Consider the following 6,192-nt stretch of genomic DNA (forward strand, 5'->3'; position numbering starts at 1 on the left):
ATGTGCCCGCAACCCAGGTACATGCCCTTGGCCGGAATCGAACCTGGGACCTTTCAGTCCGCAGGCCGACGCTCTATCCATTGAGCCAAACCGGTTTTGGCAACATTTATGTAATACTTAAATAGATGACACAGAGCATCTACTGGTATATGTGGATATGGAAAGAGTGCAAAGTTGAGTTACTATCTTTGTCTTTCAATTTAAAATAAAAACATTAGCTTTGGCTGAAAACTGCCATCCCTTTAAACAACTAAGTAGTAAGTATATACGTTAGCATTTTATATAGCATAAAACTAACTGAGATGTTTTCACTGGTGAAGTAAATTCTCATAAAAACCAATAAAATAAATATATGAGCATAGAATCATAATCACAATATAATTGATGTAACTTAAAAAAAATACCTAAAAGCATTAATCTTCTTAAAGTCAATTTCATAATAATGAAAAGCTGCCAAGACCCATATAATATTATTTCACCCTTATCAAATTTCCAATCTACTCAATGTATTTCATGTCACTCAAGATGATGGAGTTTGAGTTCTAGTTTGTCAAGATGGAGTACAAAACATATTCTCTGTCACCAAGGGACTCTAAAAGTGGAAATAATCAATGTGCCCTTAATACTTCATTATTTTTCATGGAAAATCATAGTCCTTGAGGTTTGGGTTGTCCGGTATATGAAAAGATACTCCTTCAAAAATTTTAGAGAATAATTAAAGAAAATGTATTAAACACTTTTACATTTAAGATGCAAAATGAGAAAAAGAAGCATAGTTTTCCAAGCAAAAGACTGTCTCTATTTGTTTAATATTGATCTTCAAACAAAGGATGTCACGTAATGCCAACTGAAATCATTTGAAAAGTTCCTTAGATGATTGGTTTTTTAAAGTTTATAATTTCAGACTGTGAAATATATTATGTAGAATACATCACATTTTTTATAAGATTTGATACCAAAAAAATGTGGGTGTTGTTTGAGTCCCAGTGCTTGCCTTGCGAAAATCGAAGAATGAAGTCATGGACAAAAAACAATGAATGGGAGCAAAGTTTATTGAGAGAAATCAGGCCTGGAAAAGGTGTAGCTGGGTTCCAGGAGCAAGCTAGTGTCTGGAGCTTCCTTTCCATGTTACAGTCAGGAGTAGTTTAGCATCCAAGCTAATTAAAATCGAATAGTCCATTGGTGGGGGTCCACATGGCCCTAAGCAAGGATGTGTTCCCCTGCCTCAGGAATGAACATCAGGAACTCCTTGCAGGCAGGGAGAAAAGAGAGAGTGAGAGGAAGCGTGCACCTTTTCATTTAGGGGGTGGGTAGTCTTGCTAGCTCCTAATTGGTCTTTTCAAAGAAATCTGCCTTAGCAATATTCTTTGGATTAGTAAGGTTTATACACCTTACTGCTTGTGATTGGTTATCCGCATGCTGCCTATCTTAGCAATACCCATACATTTTAAAGTTCACACCTCGCTCCTGAGTGCCCTTCCTTCCCCACGTAGTTGGGGTGCCTTTAGTAACTCCACCTAGTTGGGTACTCCGTTCTATTTCCTTTCCCATGGTCCCCCCTCTGTCTTCCTAGCTTTCATGCACCCCTAAAATATATCCATCCAAAAATGATGTGCTCCATTGGCAAATATCAGTCTATCCATTGCTTATAAGGAAGCATATTTTTTCCCTTAAAGAAATTTGGTATGTAATAGAGAAGAAGGTTAACTTGCTAATTTCTAAGAATCCAAAGGTGTCTTAAGGGTGCCCTCTGCTTTGTTGTTTATTTTGAGATTGCTATCTTTCCCAGCACTCTCAGTCATAGTCATTAAGTGAGAGTATCTATTATTATGGCTATAATTATGTTTACGTATAACTATATAAAGCTTTCGCACATTTGCATGTAAAGATGTAAACTTTAAATAATTGGCATCGTTATGTATTTACTATCTAATGGTAGTTATATTAGTTGAAGTATGATATGCATTGCTAAAATAAAAAAAAAATGTCCTGCCCTAGCCAGGAGGCTCAGTTCATTGGAGTGTCATCCTGTGCACCAAAAGGTTATGGGTTTGATTTCCCTTTAAGGCACATACGTAGGTTTCAGGTTCAAGCCCCAGTTGGGGCACATCCAGGAGGCTACTGATCCTACTGATCTCTCTGATCTCTCTCTCTCACTCTCTCTCTCACCCCCTTCTTTTCTTTTAAAATCAATTTAAAAAAAAAAAAAATTTTTTTAAAAGATATACCTCAAGTGAGGATTTTTAAAAAGTCCTTAAAATCTTTGGTCATAGCAATTAAGTTTTATTTCTTGCTCATGATTATGTCAGTTATAGATTGACAATAGATCTGCTACATAGCATCTTCATTACAGGATTCAAATGACAAAATAGTATCTTACTGCACATCTTAGAAGAGAAAAAAAAATGATTGAGAATCACCCTCTGGTGCACACATCACTAATGGAAGTCATATGGACATTCCAAGTTCAACATGATGGGCATAGGCAGTAAGCCTCCAGAGTGATCTGTGAGGGGAAGGAATTAATGTGAAGATAATAGTAAATCCACCACAGTGTTTTAACAATCATTTCACTTTAGTTTACAAGTAAGGAAATTCTCCAAGAAGAACACAAGAGACTGTCCCGTAATACACCTATCCTATGTAATAAAAGGGTAATATGCAAATTGACCAACCAGTGGAATGACTGGTCGCTATGATGCACACTGACTGTCAGGGCCAGCCTGACAGGTTGAGCCAGGCTGAGGCAGGGAGGTGGGAATTGAGAAAAGAAAGAAAGACAGGAAAGCGGGATCAGGAGGACTGCAGCTCATTCGAGGAACTACAGCAAATTTATTAAGCATGTAAAGCCTTTTTTTTTTTTTAAATATATATTTTATTGATTTTTTACAGAGAGGAAGGGAGAGAGATAGAGAGTTAGAAACATCGATGAGAGAGAAACATCGATCAGCTGCCTCCTGCACATCTCCCACTGGGGATATGCCCGCAACCCAGGTACATGCCCTTGACCGGAATCGAACCTGGGACCTCTCAGTCCGCAGGCTGACGCTCTATCCACTGAGCCAAACCGGTTTCGGCTAAGCATGTAAAGCCTTATATACACAAGACACTGAATAGGAGGTCTGTCAAGAGGAATATATTCTTTGTCCCTCTTAATCTCTTAGGGAGGGACAGAGCAGAAGGATAAGTTCTCAGTACAGCATATCTCAGTAAATAGTTACAGACTTCTTGGTATGCCATGAAAGGCTGTTCTCATTCTACAAAGGTTGCTCTCATTCTACTGATAACCACCATCCAAACAAGTCTGGGAAAACTGTGTGGGTAAGGGTCCCAGCCTTGCTAGCCCCTTCAGGTGCAAGGACCTTGCCAGCTTACATCTGGCCCCCAACAACTGACCACCAGGGGGAAGATGCTCAACACAGGAGCTGCCCCCTGGTGGTCAGTGTGCTCTCACAGGGTGGGCGCCACTCAGCCACAAGCCAGGTTGACTGCTGGTGAGTGCAGCGACCCGCCTCCACAGCAGTGCTAACAACTCCCAGACTGCGAAAGGATGCAGGCCGAGCCGTGGGGCCACCCTCCCTGAGTGCACAAATGTCGTTCATCAGGCCACTAGTTTAATGATAATTGTCCTAACATGCACATGTAATCGTGGTCTTCTTCTCAAGATTAGTATATATAATCATAAAAGGTTTTTATAATATCCACCATGTTTCTGTGACAGAGGGAGGAAGGGAAAACTGTGATAAAGCAGATGGCACAGAAATGTCTTTGGATATTATTATTAAATAAATTACTGATAGCAGTATATCCACTTTGAATTTGGTTATATATTGAGTGAATCACCTCTACTTATTTTCATGTCTAAAATAATTACTCCCTGGGAAAAATAAATTCTAATGAGAAATAACTATTTTGTGGGAAACCGTATGCTCATATGCAAATTAGTGCTATAAACTCTAGAAATCTTTTAGCCTTCTATTTAAACTCTATACCTCCTTCAAAGGCAGGCATATCTTTGAGCTCCTGTATTTTTCCAAACTATGATGAATTGCCGTAAGTATTCATATCGTTATTTAACTCTTGTGTGTGTCTTCCATATGTTCAAAACAAGTAGATTTCATATACTTATAAAGAAAAGATCACAATTCCTTTTAAACCTGAGCATAAAACTGGCAAATAATAAAAATTTTGTAAATACCTATTTAGTTGTTAAAATTGTAGACTTTGCATTAAGACAAAAATAATTTCATACTATGGTTAGCTTGTAAATGCTGATTAGCCCTATAGAAGGAAAAATAAAAATTATCTCTTTCCAAACTGCTCAGTATTTTTCAATGGTGTTTTATATAAATTGTTTGCTTGCAGTTTTTAAAAAATCAAATTCAAAAAATAAAAAAATAGAAGTTCTGTTTCTTTGTTGGGTTTTCCCTTTGAAGGATAATGGGTAGATGAAGGATCATCAAAATAGGTTCACAGATAGGAATTTGACTCATTTCTGTACAATTTAACTATGAATCTGAGGAGGTATTTAACACACTCATTTTAGTTTCATCGTTGAAGTAAACAAGAAACTAAGGTGGGGATACACTTATCTTAAAGCATAAAGCCACACATTTCTTATTCTAAACAGTATAGCAATGGACAATTTTTAAAAATTTCAAATTACAAAGTAAAATATCAGTACGTATTTTATTCTCTCTATGCAAGCAATACCATTGTAATTGTATTTTGCAATGAAAACTTAAGGGGAAATAAATAATGTTATAATTAATATAATAATGAATAGTGTTTTCATGAGTGCTTATCTTAATTTAATTCTATTTTATAATATTACTAGAGGCCTGGTGCACAACTCATGCACTGGTGAGATCCCTTAGCCTGGCCGGCAATTGGGGGCCTATGCAGGGGTGGGTGGGGGGGGGGCCTGGCTGGCAGGGTGGAGGGGATGCAGGAGGTTTGCTGTAGGAGTGCACTGACCACCAGAGGGCAGCTCCTGCATTGAGCTTATGCCCCCTGGTGGTCAGTGAGTGTCATAGCGACTGGTCGACCAGCCGTTCCGGTTGTTCGGTCATTACAGTTGCTTAGGCTTTTATACATGTAGATAAGCTACTCATTATAAACACATAGTGAAATATCCAATGACAAGATAGAGTCTATGTATTTTGGGAGATACATATTTAAACATAAAACATTTACAGGTTAGAACTGGAGGTAATAAAATCCATTCAATTCCTTTCAATAAGTATTTTATTATGCACAAGTCACACAATAAGTACTTTGTCATGTATTACCTTATTTAACCAGACCTGCTTTTCAACATATACTATAAACAACCCTGCTGTGCTCTCTTCCATCTTCCAAGAAAAATCCTTTTTGCAACCTCAGTTAACCCTTCCTATAACAGTCCAATAGCAAACTTGTGGACAAGATGATACTCAGTTCATAATTAACAGTTCAAGTTCCAAAAGCACTTAATGTCCACTGATCAGATTTTCCTTTTCTCCAAAGATCCCAGTATCATAGGGCATGAGTTTACTCCTAAGCCAGTGGTTCTCAATCTTCTGGCCCTTTAAATACAGTTCCTCATGTTGTGACCCAACCATAAAATTATTTTCGTTGCTACTTCATAACTGTAATGTTGCTACTGTTATGTACCGTAATGTAAATATCTGATATTGCAGGATGGTCTTAGGTGACCCCTGTGAAAGGGTCGTTTGACTGCCAAAGGGGTCACAACCCACAGGCTGAGAACTGCTGTTTGGGGTTTTCTACTGTGATTCACTGATGGAGCACTCTAGAGCTCAGTAGAGCATTCCTATTTGCCACAAATCCTTTGATTGTTGTTTGTGGACCTGTTTCATGCATACAAGAGCAGAGTAGCTGCCTACAGACCTACTGCAGAGCTTCCCTTGCTCTAAGTGCTACTCAAAGATGGCACTTTCTGGTTTCCAGTAAACTGCCAGACTAGCTCATTCAAACATAGAAGGTCTCAGGATAGCCCCTCTGAAGTGAAGGACAAACTGTTGCAGTTTGCATGACCTGTCATTAATACAGAAGCACAGCATTCAGTGGGCCTCTTTGGATTTTAGACATGCTGTTGGCCACAGGTCCACTAAAAACTTTAGTGAACCCAGCTGGTGTGGCTCAGTGATCAAGTGTTGACTTTTAAACCAGAGGTGACTGTTCGATTCC

The sequence above is a fragment of the Myotis myotis genome, unplaced genomic scaffold (assembly GCF_014108235.1).
Source record: "Myotis myotis isolate mMyoMyo1 unplaced genomic scaffold, mMyoMyo1.p scaffold_m19_p_2, whole genome shotgun sequence".
Taxonomy (NCBI): domain Eukaryota; kingdom Metazoa; phylum Chordata; class Mammalia; order Chiroptera; family Vespertilionidae; genus Myotis; species Myotis myotis.